The following is a 13,610-nucleotide window of genomic DNA, read 5'->3' on the forward strand; positions in this document are numbered from 1 at the left end:
AATAATTCTTCCTCAGGGTCACCCCCCCCCCCCCCCCCCCCCCCCCCCCACACACACACACACACACACACACACAGGGGGGTTCCTTCCACCATTTGAGAAGCACTGCTTTTGGCAAACACTTCTAAAAATTGAAACAGTTATAAATAGGTTCCTGGGACTGAATATCAGGACTCAAAAAACCTCAAAAATATGTTTCCGGGATTGAATGAGTTAAGAACAGCCTAGAGACCACAAATGAAGCCCATTTGAATCAGCTCTACGGAAAACAACCCACATTTTAATTAACGCCTGCCCTAATTTATAACCTACATGCTCTGTTGCAATAAAACAAACCCATTAACACTTTTTCCCCCCGGGCATTCTAAGGAACCTCGCCGCGACTGTACTGACATAAGCCCGAGCGAGTTCACCAGTGTGAATCGCTTCCTAAATAGCTGGTAATTACGTGCAGATAACTGGGAGCGCCCCCGCAACAGCTGCAGAGCTCCCGTCCAAAGCGAGCCGACCGAACGAGGGGAACATTTAAACATGCGGACTCATCTGCTAACGTGAAGGGAAAAAGACAGTTAACGCAAGCGCCAACCCACGAGCTTTAAGACGTGACTTTTTCGTGAAGAAACTTAATTGGTTTCCCGCAATAAAGACATTACGAGCGTGCAGGGGACTAATAAGTGCGCGCAAACACACCATCTAGCCGCTTTGTGTAATAAAGAGACCGTCGGAGGGGGACTCTTGGATTTCTGATTACCTAATGGAAGACAGGGAATCCACTATGAAATTTAATTGTCCTCAACTGGGACTTGACTAGATGTCATTAAAGAGTCGTTGTGATCCTTGATTGTTTCAGTGGAAAGCGGAGTTGCCTTCATTGCCAATGAGGAGGCTGACGACGCTCTGAAGAGAAATAAACACGGCGCTTTCTAATGACTTGTCTTAATGGAGGACAAGAGGGGAGGGACGTTATTGCAGATGTGCTTCTAAGCAGGCGTGACGACTATGGCTGGGCAGTAAATCTAATTAGTTTGATTCATTTTAAAAAACAAAGATTTGACGATGAGCCAAATCGTGAATAGGAGATTTTGCAAAGGTGGCGGAAAGCTGGTTGGGTGGTTTACGTTAAGTGCCAAAAATAATCCACTCATTCAGCCATTTTTACCTGTAAAAACAGAAGGTTTTGTCGAATACCAGCCGTTTTTTGACACTCCTTTTGATTACCACTTGATAATTTGTGAAAAAATATAAATGAGTGCCTGGGATTGAATGTCTTGACTTTTAAACGTAAAATTACAGCTATGGGATTGAATTAGTTAATATGATAACAAAATTATTTTTCACGTAAAATGAATACTTTTGAAAATGCTTTTTTTTTCTCTTGCTGCTCTCTTGAAAATTACATCATGTACTGAAGGCTTAGGTAACATGATTTACTTTAACAGTTTATTTGTTTGGCTTGAGCTTTGTTTTTGGCGCCACCTCTGGCCACTCTTGATATTACATTTTGCGGTGAGGATGGACTGTGTGGCTTCTGTTGAGAGCACTGTCAAATTGTTCCTTCTCTTTGTGAAATCTGACCCAAAAATGTCTATAAGTTGTACTTTTCTCATAAGAATGTCATCATTTATGATAATGTGCCCCAAATTAGTTTGTTATGTTGATCCAACAACTTGTGACTGTGGATAACATGCTAGCTAATGTTAGTTCTTATCTTCTGCATGTTATATAGTGCTGACTAGTATGCGTTTAGTTCGTTAGCATTTTTGCTTGTGCCAGGAATGTCCCTTTGGTTTAGCATATGCAAAGGTTTTGCATTGATAAGAACTCATTTGCATCTCATTAACACACTGTGTTGAAATTAATAGCGTTAGTAAAAGGGGATGTTTTTCAGTCAACGGCAATTAGAAATATACGTACATGTAAAATATTTGTTATGAATGGATGAAAAAGTCAAACCTCATCGCTTTATAACCTTCTGTATAAAGCAAACATCTACTTGGATCAGAGCGAAACTTTATTTGCATGTGTGTGTGTGTGAGACTGTCTTGCAAAGGTCTCACCAGCCAGACTGTACACATCGCCGAGAATACAGAACGGCGAGGATATGAAGGAGAGCGAGGAGCGGAGATGAATCACCTGACAAGTGGATGGAGTGTCCGTGTGGGCCTCCGGGGCAGACTGCAGATTGGATGTGACATTCACAAGCACTTTGCCCGCACACACGCATACCTCACACAGAGTCTGGGTGCTGCCTGTCATTCACAAAGGGTGTATTGCATGCGCCGCGTTTGCCCTGCGCTAACGCCATGACTTCACTTCACTTCACAAAACGGCAACTGGAAATTTCCCTGCTTTCGATTTATATTCAATGACGACTCAACTTTCAAGGGTTGAATATTCGAGGTAGAGATATTTGGACTCCTTATTGCCGCTTGAAAAAAAAAAAAAAATCCGAAACCTGTTTTAGAGAACATGTGAGAGGTTACGTTTCATGAAAAAAATAGAGAACTTGGATAAAAATAAATATGTTTTGCTTGGTGAAAAGCATTTATAAACACAGAAGACCAACTCATGTTTCCACTTATGAAGTTCCATATAAACTTACAGTAAGCACAACTGTGGTTTCACTTTTATTGCATTGCCGAAAGGTGGGCACTTTCACTCCCGACCATGATTTTTCTTTTCCTTTTATTTATGAGCAACTTTGTCCATACATCACCATACCTTGATTACCATTATCAGCTTCATCACCAAGAGCTCAAAACATAATATTCAAACGCGTAAAAATGTAAACTTAATAAAACACGAAATGAAATACGGATTAAAACACACTTTTTGCCTTTTCGGAGGGACTTGCTTGCAAACGTGCAAACTCAAAAGCTCCGAGCCATATTCGTAATCAAGCTACCTTTTATTTATATCACGGCACCGGAAGTGTAAGGAAGAAATAAAAGTGTCTAACAGGAAATCGGAAGTTAAAATCACGGCATCAAATATCAAAATAAATACGACCGTAACTTTTTATCATGTGGTAATTTACATTCACAAATCTTGAATAAAAGCAGTGGACCATTTAAATGGTTAAAATAATGTGTTTAATCCAGGCCCATTGCCAGAGATGTGTCAAAGGCAGACGTGCCTTTGGCAACATATTTGGTGGAAAAGATCATGTGCAGACAAAATGTTGACCCTGGCACTGTAAAACGACACCACTTTCAGTCTATTTGTGAAAACTCCTGCCTCATAGATATGGCACTATCAACTGGAAGGGATACATTTGTAAAATGGAAGCCTTCCAGAGACTCATCAACTCGGCCTTGTCACGTTACAATAAAGAGCGGAGTTGCTGTGAGCCAACAAACACTGCAAAAAAAGGTGCACATCTAAAGTTGTGTATAGATTTCCTTGCCTTGGTAATTCTTACATCACCAGCACAACGCCAACTGAATTAAGAGCTATTATATCAATGCCGCGTAACTTTCAGGCATTGACCTTTAGGGCACTTAATTCCATTCATGTGTTTAGTGGTCAGGGTCACAGGTGACCTGGATCCTACGTCAGAGTTATAGAAGTACATTGACCTCATCAGCACCTCTAAAACACCTGTCATCCCTAATGTGAATTACAACAAAATTGTGACCTCCTCAAATGTTCTTCCCCATGAGTGGACAAACAGGTAAGGCAATCAGTGTTCAAATACTTCTCTGCCAGTGATCTTTATTACTTTTCGCAAAGCCCCCACAACAAAACATTTTGCACTGCAGTAACTAAAAATAAGATCATTACCTGTAAAATGGTATAAGTAAACCTTTTATTGTATACTTTTTAGTTATTGAGGAAAGAAAAAAAGCAACGGAAATCAACTTTCAACAAACGTTAACTTGACTTTTTACACAGGTTACAGGTTAGTCCGAGACAGAAAAAAGTGCATCAAAGTGCTTGGTATTAAAAATATGTCAATCCTTATTTAGGTAAACTTAATTGAACATATCAATAAATAAAAATGAATATAAATTGATCGGTAACATTAACATGGGTCAACCAATTAAAATTTTAACCTGTATATAAAAGGGTATAAAATAAGGTGTTGATTTTTGTTTTTCTAAATCACTTTTTGAACACTAAAACATATCCATTGTATCCATTATCCTGTTGTTGTTGCTTTTTTCTTTAATTTTTTGATTGTATTCTTTTCATTTCCTTTCAATACATCAAATCAAACAATCATTTATGTTATTTAGAAAAAAAAGGTGACTTAAAAAGTTTATTACTCCCGCACAGACTTAAGACAGTGAGAACGCCACTGCCCCACCTGGTGATGTGAATGTGCAATTATTAATTGGGAGCGACAGTGTGCAAAGTAGTTTCTCCAAATTAAATTGATGACGTAGGTCAAACGAAGAAAATAACCGCACTACCACTCCTGTCCAGCAAGTGGCAGTATCCAAAATGCTCAATGATAAACAAGCAGGATGACATACTTCACGTATTGAAATGAGCTTTTTCTTTTTGCCATCATGCTGTTTAGAGTTGTGATTGCATAATTGAAGTCACAGCAAATGATAGTTTAAAGTTAAGGAAAGGGCCCGCCATCTTAACGCCTGAAGACAACAACGTTTTAGCAATTAAAATGTAATTCCAAACAAGGGATGCATGAGGCACACATGGCCACAAGACATCAAAATATTTATTCCAAATGTATTCCAAATTGGAATGAGGAAGTAACAAAATAATGTAGTTATACAACTATCTAGCGGATGCATAATGCAACCCCAGCCACTCATGTAGCTTCTATTCTATGTGCCTTATAATGCGGTGCACACTATATACGTAGTTTTTTAAAATAGGCCTTTCATTGAAGGTGCGCCTTATAATCCAGTGCGCTTCATTGTGTGGAAAATACGTAGCTTAATTATTAACTTATGACCACTGGTCACCAAATTGGCAAGCGATAAAATTTGTTATAAATCATTCCTAGTTTTCATTCCCTCAAGCATCATCACCACTGATTTAATAGCGTTACCTTTAAAGTCAGTCAAAAGTCGACACACCATTGATGCAAGCTGGAGACAGATTAAAGTGTTTTGTTCCAAAGCGCACAACTATCAGCCCAACTGAACTCAACCATCATCCTCCTACATCTATATCTGTCAGGCTAGATATGAAGCTCGCTCTGAAACAAAAACATTTGATCATTTTGTTTTCTTCTTTATCTTTAGGAGCAAACGATGCGGAGCTGTGTGGGAATGTAGAAGTTAAAAAAAAAAAAGAAACGTCAGGTCCAGAAAAGACCTCACGCTGCTTCTTCTCCCCCTCACCTCCTTTATTATAGATCACAAAGGTGGATCAGACTAGATGAGAGGATCATATAACGGGATTGAAATGTACGAGATCCCTTCTGGCTGGATTTAATGATGACAACCTCAGAGATGCATTCAGATCTCATAATGGGCTGCTAGTGGTGAGTTGGCGGGTACTCAAAAGGAGAAGAACCTCGGGCAAAGTTTTTCTTTCTCTCCTCTCCCAAAAGGACTCCGCAATGGTAATTTAGTGCAACTGATACTTTTATTCCGCCTTCAAAGCAACCCTTAATAAGAAGGGGATAACAAATAATCATATATTAAGAAGAAATTTAAGAAAATAGGCACATTCGCGGATTGCAGCAAATGCACGTTTGGCATCCAAACAATCAACAAGGCAGAACTGGATCGAAGCATCGCATCTGTTTACATCAAAAGTTATCAAGCCAAAGGAGCGAGCGGAGAAAACTGTGAGACGAGCCTGAAAAAGTAATAGGCTGAAGATGTGAGGGAGAGGCTGTGAGAAGCACCTTGCTTTTTCTTTGTCCTCTTTTATGCTGGCATAACACCGCCACGGCCCACATATTGAACGTCTCGCAGCCACTGGTTGATGCTCTAATGCTTAGAGTTGTTGGCAGTAATCAAACTGTAATCACGAGAAGCATCCATTTTGTCTACTGCTTCAGGCTTCCAGCGGGAAACAAATGCATTCTGAGGGCAGACAACCTTTTACTTTCATACCTAGAAAAATATTACAGCTTGATTTATTATGATCCCAAATAGCCATTGCTAATCTAAGAGAAGAAGAACAGGAAGTTATTGACCTCATCGTAGCTAACAGCTCCCTGCTAGAGTTTACTAATGAAAGACCGTTGAAGCAACCTCTGTAAGTGACTAAAGATACTATTACATGTTCATGTACTTATACATATAAACATATGCGTGAACTAAATGGTAAACCCTAACCCTTAACCCTTTCTTAAGGCCCTTGTTGGTATGTGTGGAAGCCCAAAATGAAGTCTAAGTGATGGAATTGAAACAACAACAATAACAACCAAAAAAGGCAAACAAGGAAATCTATCAACCTAACTTATAGGGACACTTTGTAAGATTTAGACCGTTTTTTATTCAAAATGAATAAATTAAGTGATTATAAAAGTCAAAAACCTCCGAATAAATGTGTTCATAATGACCAACAGTATCTTTTAAATATAAATGTAGGTCTGTTATCATTAAATTATATTACAGTGGGGGTGGCACTACTCCGGGGCTGCCATGTCTGTTATAGCCACGGACAATGAGAAATGCAGCACCTCCCTGCTGTCCATAATGAAAAATGTTCAAACTCTTACATATTGTCCCTTTAAATGAGCAAAACTATGTTAGCGGCAATTTTATATGCACAAAGCTCAAACAAATATCGTCATTTTGTTTATAATGGTAAAGAATCCTCAGTTTTAGACTATTTTGACGGAAAGATGACATTTAGGTAATGAAACTACAATCATCCACACTAAAATTAATTGAAATCTGGATTATTTTAGTCAGCTACACGTTAGCCATTTATTGAACAAAAAATGCATTTTGGATGTTTCAGTATGGTATTAAACATGTCATCAAATCAAGCAGCTCATTAAAAAGAGAGTTATAAATAACCCATTCTGACGAGTTTCACAGTTAGTGCCAGCAATTTGTAGGTTTTGACTTTTTTGATGCAGATGTTTAGGTGGAGAGGGGCACTGAAGTGGCCCCGCCTCTCCGCAAGTCAGAGAATAAAGGGCTTAACTGAAGGCTGCTTTTCCAAGCCCCTCACACCCGCAAAAGCTCACACGGTGCGCTCTTAAATGTATGCATGATCTGCACCAGCGCCGGGCCTGAGTGCACATTTCATAATTCATGCATAGTGTGCCACAGCAAGTAGGAAAAGCTATCTATATGTGTTTCCTCCTACACTGCTTCATTTCAGCAGCAAGTAAGGTCGTTCCATGTTACGCGGCAAACTCTCTGACCCCTGCGGAACGAGCGTGAAAAAAGCAAGGTGTCGGATGTACGGCAGCTCATTTGGACTTCTTTCATCCCGCCGGTGAAAAATACGGTCAGAATTCCCCTATGCGTCTTTTTCCACTCAATCAGGTGAAAAGGGGATGTTATCAAGCAGGGCGCATTACAGGCTTGAGCTCAGAGTTGCATCACTTTGATCAAGTGCCCTCCTCTATCCTGTAAAGAGCGGCCGCTTGCATGTTAAAGACTCGGACCAACAAGGCCTCAGGTTTACAATGATTTAAGTGCACCTAAACATGCTGATCACTTTCAGTTGGGATCGTAACAGTGTCATCGCGCAAGTTGACCAAGTTGGGTAAGTATACTAAATTTAAGTAATAATAATAATAGTAAGTTGACTAAAAATGTCCGTCCCGGAACTCCGCCGAAACCATGTTTGCGCCACGGAGCTCTCTTGCAATGCTACACAGTCAGTAGTTTGAAAAAAATGTATGCAAAGACCATTAAGACATTGGCGCCACTGCCTGTTTTGGTACACCACCTAGTGGCCAAATAGCTGATGCTATTTGCGTGCTTAAAAACACTTAACAGATTGAGTGGTTAGCAGGCTTTGGTTATTGCGGCTTCACTCTATTGACGATTTTCATTTATGATGATAACTTCTCCTACTGCAGGTTTACGTAACTATTATTATGCATTTTTTCTTAGTTTTTGACTGGTCTGACTTGAAAGTATATATATACTTTTATATCTACTATATCTATTTCAAATTTCCATTGCTATACTCCATTTCCCCCTTCTTAGAAAAACAAGACAAAAATATTGATTTGATCTAGTTACAAAATAAAAACTTTAAACAAATGGAACAAAATAAGGATGTACTATGCGAGAATATAACCACTCAAAACAAACAATCTTAATTTTAGGTGCTCATATTTCAACCAGTAGGAGGCAATCATGCATGAAATGTGCCCAGTCTGCTTATCAAGATGAACAAGAAGAAGAACAGGAAGTTGTTTGCCTCATAGTAGCTAACAGGAAGCTCTACTCAATTTACTAGTTGGACCATTATTGAAGCATAACCTGTAAGTGACTTTAAGGAAATTACCACATGTGTAACGTACATATAACATTGTGTGTGAACCAGAGGTTTGTTGATCTTAATCACTAGCACATTGGCAGTAATACGTATTGCTAACCGATTAGCATAGCCACATTTTGTTGGTGTCTAAGAATTTATATGCATAGAAGATAATGAATCAGACTCCACTCACTTCAACTCACAGTCAACATTAGATTTAAAATAAATTCCTCAAGCTCAACCAAACCCTCAGCTGAGAGGAACTCTTCGAAATAGTGTCCGAAGCAACCTGTACTTTTCCAACCAAAGGCTGTCCAAACTGTCCAAGTAGTCACGCTGAAGGTTGCCTCAAAGTTGAAATCCGGCGACATTTCCCTTTATAGATTCCTGAAAGTGGAGACGCATGGGACTTGTGGATATATCCTGAAGCCACACAGCTCACTGTGGGATTTGACGCAGGAGAAACGCTGGGGAGCTTGGCAGCATCCCAGTTTTATGGTTTGATCTTTTAGGATCGGTGAGAAACACAAAAGCGGAGCAGCGTAACAAGCGCAACCTCCAGTAATCACTACACTACATTTTTTTTTTGTCCATATTATGTCACATCATGATGTAAAGTAGAAATAGATTTACCAAATTAAAGTTGTAAACTGTTTACCATGTCATTCTAGGGTGTTTTATCTTAACACACACACACACACACACACACACGGGCCTGTATGCAACAAGCAGAGTGAGCTATCATTTATCTTGGAAAACGGGGAGGACGGCTCCCTGTTAAATCAATACATAAACTACCCGCAGGATCCACGGTGAAGTCAGTGCAAGTGACAGGCTCCTTAACGAATGGAAGGCGGCCTGCCGAAGCTCGCTGACTCAGCAGCTATTTCGCGAGGGATGCGCAACACCGCGCCCTTGCATCGCCCCCTACCAGAAAACACAGACAGCGCACAGCAAGAAAACAACAACAAAAAACACACACGCAAACTTGTTTTCCAATGAGTAGTTGAAATAAAGAAACATGGAAACCTGACTAGATCAGAGGTCGACCAGCGGCTCTTTAGCGCCGCCCTAGTGGCTCCCTGCAGATTTTTCAAAATAGTATGAAAATGGAAAACGATTGCGGGAAAATGATTTTAGTTTTATTACGGGTTACAAACATGCAAGAAACATTCGTCATGTTTTGCAATGCTGTCAAAATATGTAGAATGAATTTTACATTTCAACATTTCTGTCTGTTTTGTTCTGCTCGGTGTTGTGCCAGGCAGAGGGTTTTTGCAAAAAACAAAACAAAATAAACTGCAGGAAAGATCCAAAAGTTCATTTCCTGAATCATTTTGGCAATTATTGTCTGCATGTTTGCCTTGTAATGAGCTGTTAAAAAAAAAAAAAATCTTACATGTCCAATGTTGAGAAACTGTTTAGTGATGTCTGTAAACAGAAGTCACATTAAACGAGTAAGAACACAATCTTGTCATAGGGCACATATTTAGTAACAAATTAGCTGTTTTTTTTCAGAGATTTTGGATTTTTGTCAGTATATATTTGGAATGACACACACACATACTATACATATATATATATATATATATATATATATATATATATATATATATATATATATATATATATGATGTTTTGTTGTCTTCCTATAATTTCATGTAACTAAAAATAATACATGAATATTATTAAACGAAGCCCTCATTTTCATTCACTTTGATTGCAACTTCAACCTTTTTGCAGCTGGGAAACGAAAGCCGAGACCGACTTTTTCGAGAAAGTTGAGGTTATGCCCGCAATATTTTTTCATAAAACATGAAAAGTTGAGGTGTTAAGTTGTAGATTTTTTTGCATTACTATATTAAATTCAACTCAGTAAGTCCGTACTCCATCCATCATCCAAGTTCACATGGCCTATATGACTTTAAAAGGTGCATCAGAGTATGTGCAAAGCAGGAGAAAACAATTACACTTGGCAAGGAACATCAATCCAGCAGGGTAGACCATAAATTCTTATTTCCTCTCCATTTGGCCCAGATAGATATAAAATGCAGACGAGCGTGTTGGTTCGCTCGCCACGCGACTCCATCTATCCATCATTTGAAGACACGCTTCTCTACACTTGCAATTTCTCACCCATGTGGAGCTGGGCAAGCCAAAACAGCCTCAATACTTTTTTGGTGTGAGTTTCATCAATCAACACCCGAGTCGTCAATGTTTGTCAGTTTTGACAAACTTGACGTTTGGAATAATCCTCCAATGAGGGAACTTGGAAAATTAATGGGCGGGTCAAGGTAAACAGAACACAAAATCAGACACCTCCTAAAAAAAAAAAAAAAAAAAAAAAAAAACTAATTTCTTTTAGGCTGAGTCTGCAGTGGTGGATATGTTGGTCTCATAAAGCCAGCGCTTTTTGCTTTGCCGGGCAACATTGCCTCACCGGCGGCAGGATGATCTGCAGCACTGCTCAAAATCAACCATGTGAAAAACAACCCGGTGGAAGGATTGGCAGTAAAAAAAAACCTCGGCTGGCCTGTCAGCGGCTCTCGTTCCTTGTGCGCGCTTCCTCGCATTTAGTCTCTGAATCGGGAACAAAGCCCAGCTCACCTGGAAAACCATAATACATATATCTATATATAACATTTAAAAAGCCTGCTTCCGTATATGTCAAATCAAGCACTTAGGCATCCGACCACCGGGGGGCAATGTTTCCCACATGTTTGCAGGGCAAAAACCTCTGCTTTTCTCACCCTAATGTATTATTTACTACTGTGAAATGGCATTGAGTTTCTCACCTGATTCCTAACATATACGATGCTAGCTGTCAATTGAGACGCATTATGAAAAATCCGAAAATATGTGAAGAAATTCAGTTTAAAATGAACGAAAATGACATTTTGACTTCTAATTGAATGTAAATAATGTGCTGGGTTCTAAGTAGGCTTTATTTTTTTCATTGGTTTACACTCATCAAGTAAGTACGCTGTGTTGCCTAGTGTGCCATTTGTTTTAATTATTATTTACCTTATTTGTTTAGTTTGGTTTATAATTATTATTATTTATAAGTATTTGAAGCCTTCTTTATATACTGCTTGTTTTAAAAAATGGGCCATAAATAGACATGTTTAACCAAACATTATGAATAATAATGATTAATAATTGTTATTTCAAAACCAAAATAATCGTGATTGTTATTTTGTTTTGGGAAAAATCGTGCAACACTATTATATATATATATATATATATATATATATATATATATATATATATATATATATATATATATATATATATAAACAATATGTGGAAAATGAACCACAAATGGTTGGAGAAGAAACAAGGACTGAAGGAAGAGGTAGATGACAGAAAATGGAAAACAGCTCATTTGGATTGGATCGGATTGAAATAAGCTTCCAAAGTTTTCCTCCTGCCGTTTTTCTCAAGTGTCCCTTGGCCATTACTCGGAGTGACCTCACTAATTACAGAATCAATTGTGCCGCGGGCAGGCGGCATGCAAATCGATATGTGTTTTGATTACCCGTTGGGCGGTCCGGTTTCGTATCGGAAGAAAAAGTGCGGCCGCTTTAGCAGAATGAGGCCGCCGGTAAAGAAAAGTTGGTCTTTGTCTGGACGCAGCGGGCTGGAGACTCCCCAAGGAGAAAAGGCAATACAACAAGTGCATTGGAGCCCGTAACATGATTTCCCACAGGCAGACACGCTTTTATACAAAGGGCTTTGACCACAGCGCTTTCCCATGAGAGTTCGAGGCTGCTGGGAGAGGGGAGATGTGTTACATTAAATTTAAGACGCCGCTAATGACGGTCGGCCAATGGATTCGGTTTCGTTTGCCGCCAAGCGATAATGTGGTCGTCATTGCGTCATGTGATTCTAACAGAGCTCCAGCGCTGCTAGCTAGCGGCTAATTTTTGCTAGACCCGGCTAGAATGGCGCTCGAGCTACCGGTAAACATCGGCGACGTTAAGTTGTTTGTTAGCGCCCTGAATTGGCCATTGAAGAACAATCGTGTGTTATTTGTATTGGGAGGCGGGCGCAACGGTTGCAATTGAAAGACTCGTCAAGCTGGGACACAACGACGCGCTGCCAGGAACAACTTCAAAATAAAAGTATTGTACATTACTTGGGTAACATGAATATATACCATGTTTCTTTCTCTTGCTCTCTCGCTCCCTCATTCTCTTTATCATTTTCTCTTTCTCATTTCCTTCTCTCTCCTTCATACTATCTCTCTCATTTTCTCTTTCACCTCTATCTCATTTCCTCTCATTTTTTTTCCCCTTTCTCATTGCCTCTGTGTTTCATTCTCATATCTCCCATCTCTCTGTCTCCCTCATCCTAGCTCTCATTTTCTCTCTCTCTAATTCCCCCTCTCCCTCATACTGTATCTTTCATAGCCCCTCATTTTCTCACTCAGCCTCTCTGCTTCTCATCCTCTCTCTCATATCTTGTTACATTCTCCCTATGATCGTGTCTTCTCATTTTCTCCATCTCATCCTCTCAGTTTCTCTGTCTCACTCTCATTCTCTCTCGTTTGTTCCTTTTCATTCACTCTCATCTCTCTCTAATTTCCTGTCTCATCCCCTCTCTCATTCCCTCATTTTCTTTCTCACTCTCATTCACCTGCAATCATTTCCTCTCTGTTTCATCCATACTCTCGTCTCACTCTTTTTCTGTCTCTTTTTCATGCTTCCTCTCTCTCTCACGCTCTCATTATCGCTCTCACTCAGTCTCATTCTTGCGCCCTCTGTTTCACACTTGTTCTCTCTCAAACTCTCTCATTTTCTTTGCCTTGCTCTCATTCACTCTGTCTCCCATCCTCGCTCATGTTCTCACTCTTTCTCATTCTCTCATCCTCTCTCATCTTCTCTGTCTCACTCGATCATTCCCTCTCTCTGTCTCTCATTCTTGCTCCCTTTCTGTCTCATTCACTCTCTCATATGCTCATTTACTCCCACACTGAATCTTCTCATATTCCCTGTCTCCCTCATCCTCTTATTTTCTCTCTCTTGCTCTCTCATCTCTCATTGCCGATCTCACTCTATTATTCTCTCATCCTTGCTTTTTCTCTGTCTATTATCTTTCATTTTGATTGTCTCATCCCCTCTCTCACTCTCTCTCATCCTTTCTCATAATCGGTCATACCCTCATTCTCTTCCTCTATCCTGCTTTCTCATTTTCTCTCTTTCGCTGTCTCATCATCCCTCTTGTTCTCT

At 39.6% G+C, this 13,610-nt stretch overlaps 1 protein-coding gene across 1 annotated transcript in view; it reads right to left on the reverse strand.

Moving 5' to 3' along the window:
- lhfpl7 (LHFPL tetraspan subfamily member 7) overlaps positions 1-13,610 on the reverse strand; it is a 66,278-nt gene that overhangs the window by 51,495 nt on the left and 1,173 nt on the right. The gene's annotated exons all lie outside the window — the stretch shown is intronic.

The sequence above is a fragment of the Hippichthys cyanospilos genome, chromosome 18, assembly GCF_059441005.1.
Source record: "Hippichthys cyanospilos isolate Australia breed blue-spotted pipefish chromosome 18, RoL_Hcya_1.0, whole genome shotgun sequence".
Lineage (NCBI taxonomy): Eukaryota > Metazoa > Chordata > Actinopteri > Syngnathiformes > Syngnathidae > Hippichthys > Hippichthys cyanospilos.